Here is a 16,399-nt window from a genome sequence, read left to right on the forward strand (position 1 = left end):
TGCCTGGGCAGACAAGGGAGTGACTCAGCCAGCTCATTCCCATCTTCTGCCAAGCAGCCAGGCGATGACGATGGCTAGCAGTTGTACTGCCCCGTTTGCTACCAGCCTAAGATGTAAAAGCTAGATGGATCAAAACAAGAAATTGACCTGATTTGTTTTGTGAAATCAACGGCCTGCTAAACCCACGGTTTTGAGTTCAATCCTTGAGGGGGCCATTCTGTGTGACAGTTGTTTGTGTTTCTTCTTGATGCAAAGCCACCCTTTTGTTGATTTTAATTCCCTGTAAGCCATGCCGTCAGTCGCCCTCCCTCCATCAGAGCAATGGCAGACAATTGTTTCACACCTTTTCTCAGCGCAGAACCAGAAGCTGCAAAAGCAAAACCAGGCAAGGAGGCGACAGCAGTGCGGTGATAAGAGTGATGAGGACATAGATATGGTCATAGACTTCTCACAAAGTATGGGCCGGGCAATGTGCCCCGGCAATGTGCACATCATGCTGATGAGCTCACCATGGTCACCTGTGCTGATCAGCACACCACGCTGGCCAAACAGGAAACGAAATTAAGAAGTTTGCAGGCCTTTTCCTGTCTACCTGGCCAGTGCATCTGAGTTGAGAGTGCTGTCCAGAGTGGTCACAATGGAGCACTCTGGGATAGCTCCGGAGGCCAATACCTTCAAATTGTGTACACACTACCCTAAATTCGACCAGACGAGGCTGAGTTCAGTGCTAATCCCCTCGTCAGAGGTGGAGTAAAGAAATCGATTTAAAGAGCCCTTTAATTTGAAAAAAAGGGCTTTGTCGTGTGGATGGGTCCACGGTTAAATCGAGGTAACGCTGCTAAATTCGACCTAAAGTCATAGTGTAGACCAGGCCTCCGAGGGATTTTATAGCTACTGGCTGGCTGGGTGTCCAAAAAAGGGAGCAACCCTCCCCCCCGCTTCCATTGATCACACTTGGTAACTACTAAGCAGAAGCACAGAATCATAGATTGATTTGCTGGGTCTCCTGCAGGCTTCCTAACAGCACAGCAGGGCTGCTCTTGGTTCTGCACAATGTTGTTTCGTTTAGCAGTGACTGTGAAGGCACTTCCAGCTATTTGGCCGTGGGAACTCTGGTATTAAGTGGACACCCTGTGTATGGCTGTATTGCTTGTAGATTTATATATTCTGTATTGATGTTACCAAATGGAGTATTTTGTAGCTGTCTGCTATAATTTCTTTAACTTGTATGAAATATGAATATGCTCCCTCAGACTTAACTACCTGCCTTTCACACACTCCCTGCCCCTCGCTCTCTGGGGTGGGAACAAGCCACCAGCATGTGTGTCCATTGGATTTTTTTTTTATTTAATTACTTCTCATTGTTAAATTATTTATGAGTGTTTTTTAAATTTCATTGCAGTGCGTTTTCTTCCTGCCACTGTCACCTGGCAGCTCAGGGATGTGAGATTCTCCTCCATTGCGTTTCTGCCTACGGAAAAAGAAGAGAGATCACACCTCAGTACTTTTGGAAATAAAAGCAACCTGGAAACAAACCAGCTGTCTCCTCAGTGTGCAGTTTGTGTCTCTTTTGCTGCAGTTGATGTGTGTGCAGCATGTGTGGTGCACAGGGGCACTGTGTGCTCACATGGGAATTCACCACCCTTGGTGCAGGATTTGACTTGTTCCTGGAGTGAATGTAGCACTGTGGAATGTCAGGCACAGGCTGCATGACCCTCCCATTTATCCTTGGCGCAGATACAGCCCAGGCAGCGCTAGTGCAACCTCCCATCCTGCTGCCCTCCACCATCATCTGCACAGCCCACCTGTCAGGGCAGGAGGGAATGTTGCTCCATGGATCCTGGTTCTCAGATGGGGCTGCCCTGGGATGGGGGTGTGTGGTTGCATCCATTAGGTCACCAGACTGAGCCTTCTAATATCCTTGGTGATTGTTCCCAAGATCCAGGACGTTGTGCTCAAACAAAGAAACATCTCCCAGCTTCCTGGTTGAAAATAAGGCCCTTTCCTTGCAATATAGAGGAAAGAAGTAGATCTTCACCCCAGATGGGACTTGAACCCACAATCTCTGGCTTCGGAAGACAATGCCTTATCCATTAGGCCACTGGAGCCCTGATGTACAGCTGTTGAAGAGATGGAAATTTCCTCTCATAAATGCACATTCCTCGCATTTGCTTCAACACTAAATAGCCCCTTTATGTGCCTTAGAGAAATGTCTGCATCCCCTGGCAGCGAGGCAACTGGGCAGGTCGCTGACAGAGCTGAGCACCACCTTTCTGCCAGCCATCGTTAGAGAAGAACCCCACCCTAGAGTCACCCCTCCCTCCTTCAGCACCTCCACGGCTGTGGCTCTGAGCGGCAGTAGGATGATTAGGGGGTGAATCCGGGGCTGGAAGGGGGGTAAGGTCGGCCTGTAAGGAGTAACCAGGTGGGGCAGACCCAGGGGGAGGCTGTGGGCTGCTGGTTGGTTGTTGGGATCCGAGCTCTAGATCAAAGCTGCACAGCGACCTGACACCCAGGGCTATAGGGCCGACACAGTGACCCCCTTACTGGCCTCTGTGACCCCCAAACCCTTGTTACTAAGGGCACTGAGGAGTCTCTGTCCCTTAATAACTTCTGGGAGCTCCCCAGCAGGCTGCAGGCGTCAGCCGCCTCCTGCCTCACAGGTTAGACTCTTGGCACCGTGCCAGCCGCCCCCTCGCTTGCAGGCCCAGTGTAAGAAGCAGGAGGCCTGGTGCTGGCAGAAGAGGGTTTTGATTGATCCACCTCTGTGTGATGGGCACAGGACGCTTCCACTGTGTCCCTCTGCTGGCTTTTCTTCAGCAGCGCCTAGCGGCCCTGGCTCCAGGCTAGCGCCTGGTGAGCTCTGGCACTGGCAGGAAGCGCTGCAGGGTGCTGGGCAGCAGCCCTGGCAAACCAGCTGCTGGTAGGTGTCTCTGTGGTATCATGGGTCAGTGAGTGCAGCTGTTAATGGAAAGGAGGGGGGGTTATGCTCCCCCAGGGATGCCACTGAAGGCTCCTCATGGGCTCCTCAAGGTCTGCTGGGAGCCGTGATGTCCCCCTTTTGCCACGTTGAAGGCTCCCTCCTGGACACAGTGGATTCACCTGCTGCCTACAAGAGTGTGGGGGCCGCGCTGCAAAAGCGCATCTCCCAGCAGCCATGCCAGAGCCTCAGGTTTAATCCTCAAGGCCGAGCGCAAAACCTTCAGCCGGGAACATTTCGCTCCCTTCCCGCCTCCGCCCAAGCGGCAAGGGAGAAGCGGAGGAGACAGGCCGGCTCAAAGACACCTCGCTCCCACTTCCCTGTACGCTGTGCAAAGCTCTTGGCCTGCCTCATGCCTCGTCAGGAAAGCACGGCCATGCGGCCCAAGCCTGAGTCACGTCCGCGGCCTGGCCCGCCCCGCCCCGGCTGACGGTGCGCAGAGCTACGCGAGTCAATGGCAGGTCGAGTCGGGAGCCTCGGCTCTTTCCCCTGACAGCCACACACACAGCGCTGCCCAGCGCCCCCAGAGCCTCCCTCGTGTTCTCCCGCAGCAGCCGCCTGCCGGTGTGGGTGGGAAAAGGGGACCAGGAAGCACTGCAGCCTCATTCCAGGACAGGAGGCCCGCGCCACGCCCAGGCCTGCCTCTTGCCTTCAGCCCAGGCAGCCAGAGGTGCCAGGGAGCTCCCTGGCAGGCTGCCGCCTCAGCCAGGAAATAAGGAAAAGGCCATGAATGACTAAGTCAGGAAATAACAAGGAAATAAAGAGGTTTGTCGAATGGGTTTCTGCCCGATTTACCATCTTCTCAGCTACCGCTCAAAGTTAAAGACCTAAAGTCGACCTATCAGCATAAGTACAGATGGTTGGATGGGAATTAAAAGGAGCTGCTGTCTCAAGTGTTAGGTGCCTGCAAGCAGCATGCAGAGCGTTTAAAACCACCGCAGTTAGAGGCTCAGATGAAACGTTTGCCCTAAATCAGAAACGACAATAGGAGGACCAGCAGAAAGCCACTCTGGGTAAACGGCCAAGTAATGGAGGCCATTAGAGGCAAAAAGTCATTCCTTAAAATTTGGAAATCAGATCCTAGTGAGGATAATAGGAAGGTGCACAAACTCTGGCCTGTTAATTGTCAAAGTGTAACAAGTCAGGCCAAGAAAGAATCTGAGAAGCAACATGCTAAAGACACAAAAGCTAAGTATAAATCCGGTCAATGCGAGTCCTGGTCTGTCCCCGCAGAAAGGTGAACCCCCTCTGTGGCTGGAGTGAGCTCCTCTAAGCCGACCTCACTACAGACCTGCACCAGGTAGTGCTCATTGTAAAAATGTTTCCTCTGAAGGTTGGGAAAACAGGACCAGCGGTGCTCAGGCCGGCTGACACAATTAAAATCCCCCCCAACACCAAACATCATGCAGTCCTGAGGAAGGGAGCCTTTGATCTTCCCTCTCATGCCTTAACTGGGGACCATACACACTAATATAGCAGTAATCAGTGCCACAGAGCACAAAGCCACCAGCAATGCCCTCCCTGGTCTAAGCTCCACCACCTTCTGTACTCGCACCGTGAATGTGAAGAACAAGACTCCAGCCCCATCATTCTTCCCTGTCCAGGAGGCCTTTCCTCCAATCAACCTCTGCCTATTGAGCTACCCTAGAGTTGTTAATGTGCATTTCCTGAACACCCACCATGGCCAAGTCCAGCTGCTCCAAGGCACTGAACAGCAAGCACCTCCTTCTGGGCCCCCAAATCCCTGCCACCTTCCACATGGCCACTTTCACAGATGCCCCTTCCCTGGTACTGCCCTTGCTCAGCTGCGCAGAGGAGTTTTCATCCCCAATGCCTGCCTGCCACTGCCCAGCAGCCCTCTGGCACCATTCCTGAGGGCCACCATGTTCGGAAAGACAGCTCTCATCTCTCAGGGGCCCCATGAGAATACAGTATTGCAACTTTTTTAATGGAAAGGGCCCCCAAAATTGCTTTGCCCTAGGCCAGCCCTGCTCACGTTGGGTGCAGGCACCGCTGTGCTTCCAGAGAGCAAGCTGCCAAAGGCTGGGGTTAAACCAGGGACCTTTAGATCTTCAGTCTAACACTCTCCCAACTGAGCTACTTTGGCAGCTGCTTAAAAGTATTTTGGCCCGCTGCTTCTCTGCTCAGGATGTTTTTGCAGCAGTTGAAAAGCAGGTAGGAAAGCAGGGCCAGCCCCCGAGTGGGGCCTCTGACCGTTCCCACTCAAGGGGCTCCTTTTGGCAGTGGGGCAGGAGATATTTCCCACAAGAGGCTCCTACGCTGCCTCATCGCCCAAGACCCCTCCTCCCGCTCACTGCTCTCCGTCCCCTCCCCACCCTCACTCGCCCTTATGGTCATTACAAAGTGGCAAGGCAGAGCCCTCCCATTTTTAAAAGCCCTAGGGTGTTGTTCCCCCCTGTTCAGGCACCCCGGGGCCCTGCACTTCACACAGCTCTCCCTGATTTCAGCTGTTAGTGAGGGAGCCTCACTGCTAGCGCAGACTTGGCAGTTTCTTGCAGGAGAGACACTGTCCCAAAGCAGGACTAATGCTTAGAGCTGGTTATCAGTGATTTCAGATCTGTTGGGCTGCAGCAAGACTCTCCATTGAGTCTTAACCAGCTCGGTTATTACACAGGGAAGAACAAAAGGGTGAAATGGGGCCTGGAACCCTTAAGAAGAATCCACCCCACCAAGTACAACACTTGTCGCTACCTGCTCCCAGCCCCAATGAGAATGTTTTGGGGGTCACGCCTTGGCTTTATCAGCCTAGGGGGGTTTCAGAAAATGCTATCCAGCAGGTGCTCCAGTGGCGCAATTAGTTAGCGCACAGTACTTATAGGGCAGTGCTGAAAGGAGCTATGCTGAGGTTGTGAGTTCAAATCTCACCTGGAGCACTGGTTTTCATTAACCACATGGCATCACCCCCTCATTTGGCCCTGTGGAATGTAGAATTCCAGCCCTGGGACACTGAGGAGGGGAGGAGTGGGAAATGCCCCCTTCAATTATTACCTCCTCTCCAGAGGGCAGGTGAGAATCTACAATCCTTTCTCCTCCCTCAGCCCTGTGCCAGGATCCCTCAAGCAGAGCCTGGAGTCCTGCCCCTGGTGTCTGTACTATTGACAAAGACTAAGTGACAAAGACAAAACACTCAAATCCCGCCTGGTGCGGGGAGCCAGGTTTGCTCTTCAAATTCTGTCGTTGGTACATTTCCAGGCCTGGGAATGTCCCCCAACAGCATTTAATGGGAAGCTGCCTGCAGAACAGTTACACTGCACAGAGCTCCTGTGGAGGAGGGGTGGGAATTAGTAACATTTTGAGGATAGTTTGGGAAATGAGCCTTTGCTGACAAGGTTTGTCTCTGTTCATATTTCACCTTCAGGTGTTATGTTGAGGGATCTTTAGTATATTTTTGTGAGGTTAATAACTATCGCCTCAACTTTATTTACTCAACTTAAAAATTGGTCACTTGATTTTTGCATCTCCCTGTGAAAATACAACTGACACGTGTGGCTTTCTACACAGGGTCATGATGTTAAAGTTGGGGAATTCAGTCTCTACTTCTGGCCGGGGGGGTGTTGCTTTTTTACAGCTGCCTCACGGCCAGGCACACCGGGCTGTTAGCTGCACCCACGGTCCTTGCCAGGGGCCCCTGCTGAACCCTGGGCAGCTGCACTGCAGTGCTGGGGTGACTCTGCAGGTGGAGAAGCTGCTGTGGAGCAATGTAGAGCAGGTGCAGGAAGGAGATGGGGTCACTATTCACATTCTGAGCTGCACAATTTTCCAAATTTGGGAATAGATTCATCGATTCATAGACTTAAGGTCAGAAGGGACCATTATGATCATCTAGTCTGACCTCCTGCGCAACGCAGGCCACAGAATCTCACCCACCCACTCCTGTAACAAACCCTAACCTATGTCTGAGTTATCGAAGTCCTCAAATCGTGGTTTAAAGACTTCAACGTGCAGGGAATCCTCCAGCAAGTGACCCGTGCCCCATGCTGCAGAGGAAGGCGAATGTCGGAGAACAATTCTAAGGGGAAGGTGAATGCAGAGCTATGACATTGGAGATGCCCAGACCTCCAATGCGGGCAGCGTGGAAATTAATAATGGGAAGATCATTTGCAAAATTAGTCATCACTGACAAGCTTTGTCTCTGTTCCTATTTCACGCTGTGGTGTTAGTTAGAGGAATCAGTACAGATTTTTACTATATTAATTAAACACTTAATTTTATTTAACCAAGACAAAAACTTAGTGTCACTTATTTTTTCTCTGTCCTAGCAAGAATGAATTGAATTTTGTGACTTTCTGGAAAGTGCAGCGAGATTAAATGCGGGGAATTCAGTCTCTGTGTTTGTGAGCTGATGTTTTCCTCTCACAGGTCAGTGCCTGCATTGAAATACCAAAAGGGATCTAAGGGCTGGTGTACGCTGGGCACTTCACTGGCAGAGCGATGTCTCTCAGGGTATGAAACCCCCCGTCCACCCATAGAGTTACAGTGACCTAAGCCCTGGTTAGATAGTGCTAAAGAAAAGGAAGAATTGTTCTGTCAATGCAGCTATTACAGGGATGGGAAAACCTCTCCACTGACTGTCTACTCCAGAGTGCTATAGCAGGTGCCACAGCAGCATTTTAAGTGCAGACAGAGTGAAACTAGATTTAGCTCCAGTTTGCACTGTGAATGCTCAGGCACTAAAACTAGAGTAATCATAACAACAGTGCAGAGCTTGCGTAGTTGGCAGGATTTGAACCTGCGCGGGGCAACCCCAATGGATTTCTAGTCCATCGCCTTAACCACTCAGCCACAACTACTTGATGTATAATTGTTTTACTACACGATAATTCAGTTCTCACTGAATTGTCTCTTCAAATTGTTTGCTCAGACCAGCTTCCCCATCACATTCATGGCTGTGCATCAGTGTAAGTGTGTCCTTGGCTGAACAGCGAGAATTCCTGCCCATTTCCCTTCCGGCTGGAGCAGGATGAGAGTGTGTTTGTGTTAATGACATTGCTGTAGATTGTTGTTCATTCCCCACTCTGACAATTCAGACAGTCCCTTTCCTAGTCAAATCTCCAGCACATCATTCCAATATCAGGTGGCAGGATTTCTCTGGGGCACTGAAATTTTTCAGGGGGCTGTTGCATGAACTGAGCCTTGCATTCCACCCTTGATGTTTCATGGACTAACAACAGCAGCAGAAAGAAAGAGCCGAGCCAATATCTCCCTGGCAGGGATGCAGGTGCCACGTCCCCTCTGTCTGACCATCGCATTGCAGGAGAGAAGATTTCACTGGAATCGAATGCCCTGGCTCAGACCAGAGACACAGGGAGGTTTTGCTGTTCATGGATCTGTGCAAAGGAAATTGTGTCTCTGTGGGAAATGGAGGCAGGAAATGAAACACCCAATGCCCTAAGGAATGTGGGTGAAGGACTCGGGCTGAGCAATGATTTAACAGGGGTTTGTTTCAATTTATTGGCCTGATTAAAACTATGGCTAAAAGCCCCCTGTAACAGGGGCTGCGGGACAGGACAGGCAGTTCTGCGCATAGTGTTCAGAGCTGCCCCGTATCTGCCCTTTCTCTGCCCCGCCCCTGCTCCCAGAATGCACCAGGCCGTGGACTGAACTCTTCTCCTGCTGGCCGAGCTGGTTTCGTTTGCTGTGATCCTGTTGGCTTGGCAGGGGGGGGAAGTGACAGTCCCACCCCAGAGCCAACGCCTCCCTGTCACCCAGCCCCCTGACCCCCAGCAGTGCAGGTCAGCCAGGAACTGGGCCCTGCCAGGCACTCAGGGGCGTCTTCCCTGCAGCTGGGGGCTCTCCCCAGCATGGTCTGTGGGAGCTCGTGCACTAACGGGGCAGCGGCAGCAGCCACATGGTGGGTTGGGCTGGTGACCCGGGTCCATCTCCTGGTGTCGGCTGGGTTCATGCTCAGGCAACTGGCCCCAGCCACCGGCCGAGCCCCACGGCCACGCTGCTGCTGTTACCGCACTAGCCCCTCACGCCCCCATTCCCTCACTGAAGCCAGGAGAAGGTTTGCAGGGAGGACGGGGGGGTTGACCCCAATATCCCAGAGCTGATTCTCCTCACAAAGGGGTGCGTGCATGTGGTGGGTGCCGTGTGCAGCGCCCTGTGCCCATGAGGAGGGGACCGGAGCTCTGCCGGCAGGAAGATTTATCCTGCAGGAGCCCTGCCTCCCTCCCCCAGGGGTTCCCCTGGAGCAGAGAAGCTTTGAATCCTCACTGGAGACTAGAGACGCCCGAGCAGCACAAGCTGCCTGGCAGAGGTTCTGGATCAGGGCCTCACGGGCACATTGGGTTCATTCCCTCAGGGCTGCCCTGCCCAGTGCCAGGGCTGATCTCACTCCCCAGCACAGAGGGGGCTGCAGGCTCTTTGCCAAGCTGGGTCCCAGCTCAAGGCAGATTTAACACTAGCAGGGGGCCCAGGCATGTTCTGGTGCCGCTCAGGGAGGGAATCTGGGCCAAAGACTGATTAGAAATTGGGTAACACTGAAGTGGGACTAGAAAGACCCTTGCTGGGACGTGGCGGGTAGGGAGCCCCCATTGTGTACCGTGCCCTCGCCGAGAAGTCTCTGGGAGAGTGGATTCTTCCTGATGGGCCACCAACACGTCTCGTTGGTCCTGATGTCGGCTGCTCCTTTGCTGATACTGACAAGCTAGTTGTGGGCCTTTCCCACTCACCCCATAGCTCCGGGATGCACAGACAGCAACACTGGTGTGGAAGAAATGAACTCCACTCTCAGGTTTCAAGATCCTTAAGATCACTGCCATTGCCAATATAATTGTCAGGGGGTATAGCTCAGTGGTAGAGTGTTTGACTGCAGATTAAGTGGTCCTTGGTTCAAATCCAAGTGCCCCCTTAAAAGCCTGGTCCTTCAACAGCAATAATAATTGAATATCCATTTCCATTATGTTCAGGAGCTCCACTGACCAGGGATACCTGAAATGAATGGAAACACTCAACATTTTCCTGTGCAAATGCATAAAAACCTAGCAAACATGTCCCCCAGCTGAAATCAGTTCCAATCCTCTAAGTGTCTAATTTGTGTTTTCATCAACTAAACGAAGGCACATGAAGACACATTTGCAGGTTCTTGGCCTCCATGGGCTACAATGTGCAGAAGAACAAGAACCACATCCACGTGAGAAGCATGGACTAGTCTGTATTACATTTGGTAAGTAAGTTGCCATTGGGACTGAAAACTCTACTGGAGGTGGACAGGAGCCTGTTACAAAACTAAAATAACCAAGATTTACCAAACTCCCTGTTACACATTCAATCCTCTCTTTGTGCACACAGCATCAACTGGGGCAACCTTCCTTTAACACAGATAAATGGCAACCTTCCTTTAACACAGATAAATGGCAACCTTCCTTTAACACAGATCGTTGTTCCTTGTAACTTTCAGATACATTCGAATGGCAGCTGTTCAGAGGTCATGTGCTTCTAGTTTATGAGCAGCAGCAGAGTCTCTGTACGTTTACCAACCGTAGAGCTGGGTGTGTCTGCATCCAAGTAACTGCAGAGTCAGTGTAGTCCCAGACAGTTAATTGCACAGTCTCACTTTCTGGTCTCATTGATCATTTGGGTAGAAACAGCAACGGTTTGGTGGTTTGTTTTTTTTCCCCTTCGTTTTCTCCTAAGGAATGTGTGATCTTGAGCATGTTAGTTTAAGTTCCCTGCGGGTCAGGAAAATTCCATCTCCTTGAAATAGCTGGGAAGTGACCTGTTTGTATCACCTAGAATAAAGGAGCTTTTGTAAAGCAGTTTTGCCTTTAAATATACTGGGATAAAAATAGTAAACAGTAAATTCCACAGCCAGACACCAGGCCAGGATCAATTGATGGGGCCAGGATCAATTAATTACAGAAGAAACAAACTCTTGGGAAGTAAATGTAATTTGTCCCCAAACCTTTCCTTGTTCTCATATGCTATCAGGGATTCTCTTCTAGAGGGCAGAGTTAAGGTTATCTGGGCATGTACCGTCACTCTGTATTCCCTGTTTTTCCAGAGTTTGAGTTTTACTGAAGTTGATGTTCTGGAAGGTAAGAGATATTCACAGTCAAAGTTAACTCTCTGTTAACAAAGGTTTTGTTATTGGCAAATAATGAGACTAATCCCTCACTGCGGTAATTCCACTGACTTCAGTGTACTCTTTCCTCATTTCTAGTTCCAAAAAAATAAGCAAATTAAAACAATATTGAGAACTAAAATGCTGTGAGAAAATGGAAATTTTAGTAGCTCAAATTTCAGTTTCTTCTGTGTCTTGTGCGTGTGTAAATGGCACAACATATTAATTTATAAGCACATCTTTCTTAACTTCTTTAAATATTCTGTAGTACATTAACTATATCCAGTGGGTTGTTCAATGCAGTGAGGTTTTCATGCATTGACCAAAACATATTTTTCATGTTATGTAAATGAACACAACTCATTGAACACAAAATTGTGTATTTCATGCTGTGAACTGTGTCGGTAGCTCAGATTAATAGGTTTGTTTTTTCTCTCTCTCTCTCCATGAAAAAAGGAAGAAACCGTGAAAATACCCATGGGAGAGAGGGGGTTTCTGAGAGCTGGGGTAGATATGGAGATATTTATGAAAGGAGGAGAGGCCAAAGTAGAGCCTTAGCTGGAGCAAAGGGGGAGGTTTTTTGTGCAGGTTCATTTCAGCCAGCCTCACATCCTGTAGTCCCTACTTCCCCACCCCCCCAACAAAGCCATCTGTGACTCCTGAGACAGCCCCACGTCAAAAACTGCAGAGCCCCCAGCACTCCCTTTCCTAGCTGGATCCCCTGGCAGCCAGAGCTGTCCACAGAACTGCTGTGGTTGCTCCTGGGTCTCTGGTCAAGGACGGCTACCGGCTTCTCCTGAGAATGCAGCTGAGAAATGATTCACCCTTCTCTAGATTCTCGCCTGTGGGCTGTGAGAAGCAAGATGGGGCCTGTATGATAAAGTCCATGCAACATTCCCCTCACATCCCAGCCCTGGTATGTCACCAGTAGCCTGCTGTCCCTGCGTAGCAGCAAAGGATGTTTCCCGTCATTCAGGAGATCCAAGCCTGGGACTAAAGTCAGCCCAGCCCAGCCCCCACACCTTAAAGTGAATAAGGAAAAGTTATTTACTTGTTCCCATAATATAAGAACTAGGGAACACCAAATGAAAGTAATAGGCAGCAGGTTTAAAACAAATAAAAGGAGGTTCTTCACACAGTGCACAGTCAACCTGTGGAACTCCTTACCTGAGGAGGTTGTGAAGGCTAGGACTATAACAGGGTTTAAAAGAGAACTAGATAAATTCATGGAGGTTAAGTCCATTAATGGCTATTAGGCAGGCCGTGTAAGGAATGGTGTCCCTAGCCTCTGTTTGTCAGAGGGTGGAGATGGATGGCAGGAGAGAGATCACTTGATCATTACCTGTTCACTCCCTCTGGGGCACCTGGCATTGGCCACTGTTGGCAGACAGGATACTGGGCTGGATGGACCTTTGGTCTGAGCCAGTATGGCCATTCTTATGAAGGGAGGGAGAAAGCACTGCAACAGAGTTTCTGTAGTATATTGGTTATCATGTTTGCCTACCACACAAAAGGTCCCTGGCTCAAAACCAGACAGAAATAGGAGGGCTTACTATTTCTGCCTGTCCAGCAAGGCGCTCCTACTGCTGCCACTGGTCCGTCCCTGTGATAACCCCAACTCCTGCATGGCAGAGGGTGGTGAAATGAGCTGAGAAGAAACCTTGGCATCAGCAGGGGAAAGCTAGAGGATCTGGGCCACTCACCTTTTGAAGCCTTGTGGCTTGGTCTCCTCTGCCCTTGGAGATTGGCCTATGGCGGCCGGCTCTTCTGCATGACTTGCCAAAGGAGGGAGTGAGGCAGGAATGGGACAAAAGAGGAAAGTCGAGCTGAGGAAGGCAGGGCAGAAGCTCAGCGCCTCAGTGCATCTAAGTGGGGTTAGTAGAGCGTCACCAGTCGTTCTGCAAAGTCTGGGGAGGTGCGGTTGGCTGCTGGGAGGCAGAATCCTGTGCCTGCCTCTTGGCTTCCCAGGGATGGCTACTTGCAGCCCAGGAGAAGAAGGATGGTTTTGGGTGAAAGGAAGACAAGCAAAGCTCTGGGAGGAAATTTGGGTGTGGGGTGCTGGCTCTGCGCTGGGGGAGGGGGTTGGGGTGCAGGAGGGGTGGCGCTTACCCCGGGCACTGCAGCTCCCAAAGTGACTGGTACACACAACCCTGCGGAAGCAGGTCCTAGGTGGGTGGAGCCAGGGGGTCTCCATGTGCCGCTGCCTGCAGGCACCGCCCCCAGAGCTCCCATTGGCTGCAGTTCCTGGCCAATGGGTGCTGCGGAGTTGGTACTCGGGGCAGGGGCAGTGAATGGAGACACTCCCCCGCCCCAGGGGATGCTGGGACATGCCGGCCATTTCTGGGAGTGGCACGGAGGGATGGAGGCAGAGTGGGCAGGGAGCCACCTCAGTGCTGCTGGCACATCTCTGCACACCCATGGGGGGAGGGGAGCAGAGGGCCCCATGTGCTGCCTGGGGTAGGGGCAGTGCACAGAGCTGCCTCTCCTCCTGGGTCTATTACAGGAGTGGGTGGGTGGGTCTTTTGGCCTGCAAGGTGCAGCAGGTCGGACTAGATGATAACACTGGTCCCTTCTGACCTTAAAGGCTCTGAGTCTAAAAGGGAGAGGGAAGAAAAGAAATTTAAAAAAAAAAAACCAAACATTGTAATACCAGGCTAACTCCAACAGCTCATTGTATAGTCCCGCCCCTTTCTTCTGTGTTGAATGACCTGCAGGGCATTGATTCTCTCATTCTATTGATAAACTGATACAACGTGACTGAAATTAAACCAATTCCCAGCAGAGAAAACATCACATATCTGCATTGGCTGGGAATCGAACCCAGCTCAACTGCTTGGAAGGCAGCTATGCTCACCACTATACCACCAATGCATTTGGCAAAAGGACCACTTATGCTTGCCCAATGAGGCTAGAGCAGCATTGAGGAGATTTTCTACCAGTTAAAATGTACTGGATTCTCATCACTAAAAAAAAACAAACTCCATCTTCACCTGGGTTTGAACCATCAGCCTTTCATTTAGCCACCAAAGTTATTAATCACAGGGTATGTCTACACTACAGGATTATTCCGATTTTACAGAAACTGTTTTTTGGAAACAGATTGTATAAAGTCGAGTGCACGCGGACACACTAAGCACATTAATTCAGCGGTGTGCGTCCATGTACTGAGGCTAGCGTCGATTTCCAGATCGTTGCACTGTGGGTAGCTATCCCATAGCTATCCCATAGTTCCCGCAGTCTCCCCCACCCATTGGAATTCTGGGTTGAGATCCCAATGCCTTATGGGGCAAAAACAGTGTTGTGGGTGATTCTGGGTAAATGTCAGTCAATCCTCCCTCCGTGAAAGAAACGGCAGACAATCATTTCACGCCCTTTTCCCTGGAGCCCGTTCAGCCTTTTTTCACTGTCACCGTATCTCTACTGGATGCTGCTGACAGACGCGGTACTGCAGCGCTACACAGCAGCATCCCCTTCCTTTCTCTTCCCTTGCCTTTTGCAAGTTAGCAGAGATGGTTACCAGCCATACCGTCCCACTGCTGCTTTGCAAGTTGACAATGACAGTTGCCAGTTATACTGTACCGTTTGCTGCTGTCATGGGTGCTCCTGGCTTGCCTTGGTGAGGTTGGCTGGGGGCGCATGGACAAAAATGGGAATGACTCCCCAGGTCATTCCCTTAAGTTTTGTCTAAAGGGAGACAAGCCTACAAAAGAACCAGAGAAGCAAACGGCCGCTCCAGGTCAGAGCCCCAGACATCCCGCAGAAATGATGAGCTGCATGCCATTCTAGGGGGTGCCCCTGCAACAACCCCACCCATTGCTTCCCTCCTCCCCCACCCCTCCTGGGCTACCGTGGCAGTTATCCGCCCATTTGTGTGATGAAGTAATAAAGAATGCAGGAATTTGAAACAACACTGACTTTATTGCCTCTGCAAGTAGAGCTCAAAGGTGGGAGGGGAAGGCAGCCTCCAGCTGCTATGATATTCCAGGCAGGAATGAATCTCCATTAGACAAAGCTTAAAGAAGAGAATGACCTGGGAGTCATTCCCATTTTTGCCCAGGCACCCCCAGCTGACCTCACCAAGGCCAGCCAGGAGCACTCACGTGACGACAATGACAGATATCAGTCCTACCACAACATCAGTCCTGAAGGGAAGGGAAGGGAAGGGGATGGTGTTGTGTAGCGCTGCAGCACTGCGTCTGCCAGCAGCATCCAGTAGACATACGGTGACATTGAAAAAAGGCGAGAAATGATTTTTTTCCCTTTGCTTTCACGGGGGGGGTGGGCGCAGGGGGGGGAACGACATATACCCTGAACCACCCGCAACAATGTTTTTGACCCATCAGGCTTTGGGAACTCAGCCAAGAATTCAAATGGTTTTCGGAGAGTGAGAGGAACTGTGGGATAGCTACAGACGTCAGTTGCCCCTCCCTCCATGAGCGTCCATTACATTCTTTGGCTTTCTGGTACGCTTCTCACAGCTCCTTAAGTTTTAGCACTGTATTGAGTCCCTGTTGTGGCCTTTGTCTATCATGGCCTTGGAGATTTTGTCAAATGTTTTGGCATTTTGTCTTTTGGAACGGAGTTCTGATAGAACAGATTCATCTCGCCATACAGAGATCAGCTTCAGTATCTCCCCTACGGTCCATGCTGCAGCTCTTTTCTGATTCTGGGACTGCATGGTCACCTGTGCTGATCTGCGCTCCACGCTGGGCAAACAGGAAATGAAAATCAAAAGTTCATGGGGCTTTTCCTGTCAACCTGGCCAGTGCATCCGAGTTCAGATTGCTGTCCAGAGCGGTCACAATGGTGCACTGTGGGATAGCGCCTGGATGCCAATACCGTCGAATTGTGGCCACACTAACCCTAATCCGACATGGCAATACCGATTTCAGTGCTACTCCCCTCGTCGGGGAGGAGTACAGATACCGGTATTAAGAGCCTTTTATATGGATATAAAGGGCTTCATTGTGTGGATGGGTGCAGGGTTAATGTGATTTAACGCTGCTAAATTCGATATAAACTCGTAGTGTTGAATGAGGCTAATCATCTAGTGGAACAAGCTCCGCAAGGGACGTGGTTAAATCCCCATCACTGCCGTGTGTAAATGAAGACCGCAGCTCTTGCTGCAAGACACCTGGTGTGTGGGTGTCCCTGTTCCCCGTTCAGAACCTCTGGTACATGGTGCTTCCCTGCTCCCAGTTCAAGATCCCCATCATGTGGGTGCTCCCATGCAGGATCTCTGGTGGGTGTCTCTGTTCCCCACCCCATGAGCTAGCTCCAGTTTGTGGTTTCCCCTGCCTGCCCCCGTCCTGGATCTGTGGGTGTCTCTGTTC

General features: G+C 50.8%; 4 non-coding genes and 1 pseudogene across 4 annotated transcripts; 3 read left to right on the forward strand and 2 right to left on the reverse strand.

Moving 5' to 3' along the window:
- The window catches only part of LOC120375815, a 451,158-nt pseudogene that overhangs the window by 388,467 nt on the left and 46,292 nt on the right, over positions 1-16,399 (forward strand).
- On the forward strand, positions 5,781-5,874 carry TRNAI-UAU. Its single transcript has 2 exons — positions 5,781-5,818; positions 5,839-5,874. It is a non-coding gene; the product is annotated as a tRNA-Ile (tRNA).
- On the reverse strand, positions 7,710-7,791 carry TRNAS-AGA. The gene has a single exon. It is a non-coding gene; the product is annotated as a tRNA-Ser (tRNA).
- TRNAC-GCA lies at positions 9,783-9,854 on the forward strand. Its single transcript has one exon. It is a non-coding gene; the product is annotated as a tRNA-Cys (tRNA).
- Positions 13,866-13,937, reverse strand: TRNAG-UCC. Its single transcript has one exon. It is a non-coding gene; the product is annotated as a tRNA-Gly (tRNA).

The sequence above is a fragment of the Mauremys reevesii genome, linkage group 12 (genome assembly GCF_016161935.1).
Source record: "Mauremys reevesii isolate NIE-2019 linkage group 12, ASM1616193v1, whole genome shotgun sequence".
Classification (NCBI taxonomy): domain Eukaryota; kingdom Metazoa; phylum Chordata; order Testudines; family Geoemydidae; genus Mauremys; species Mauremys reevesii.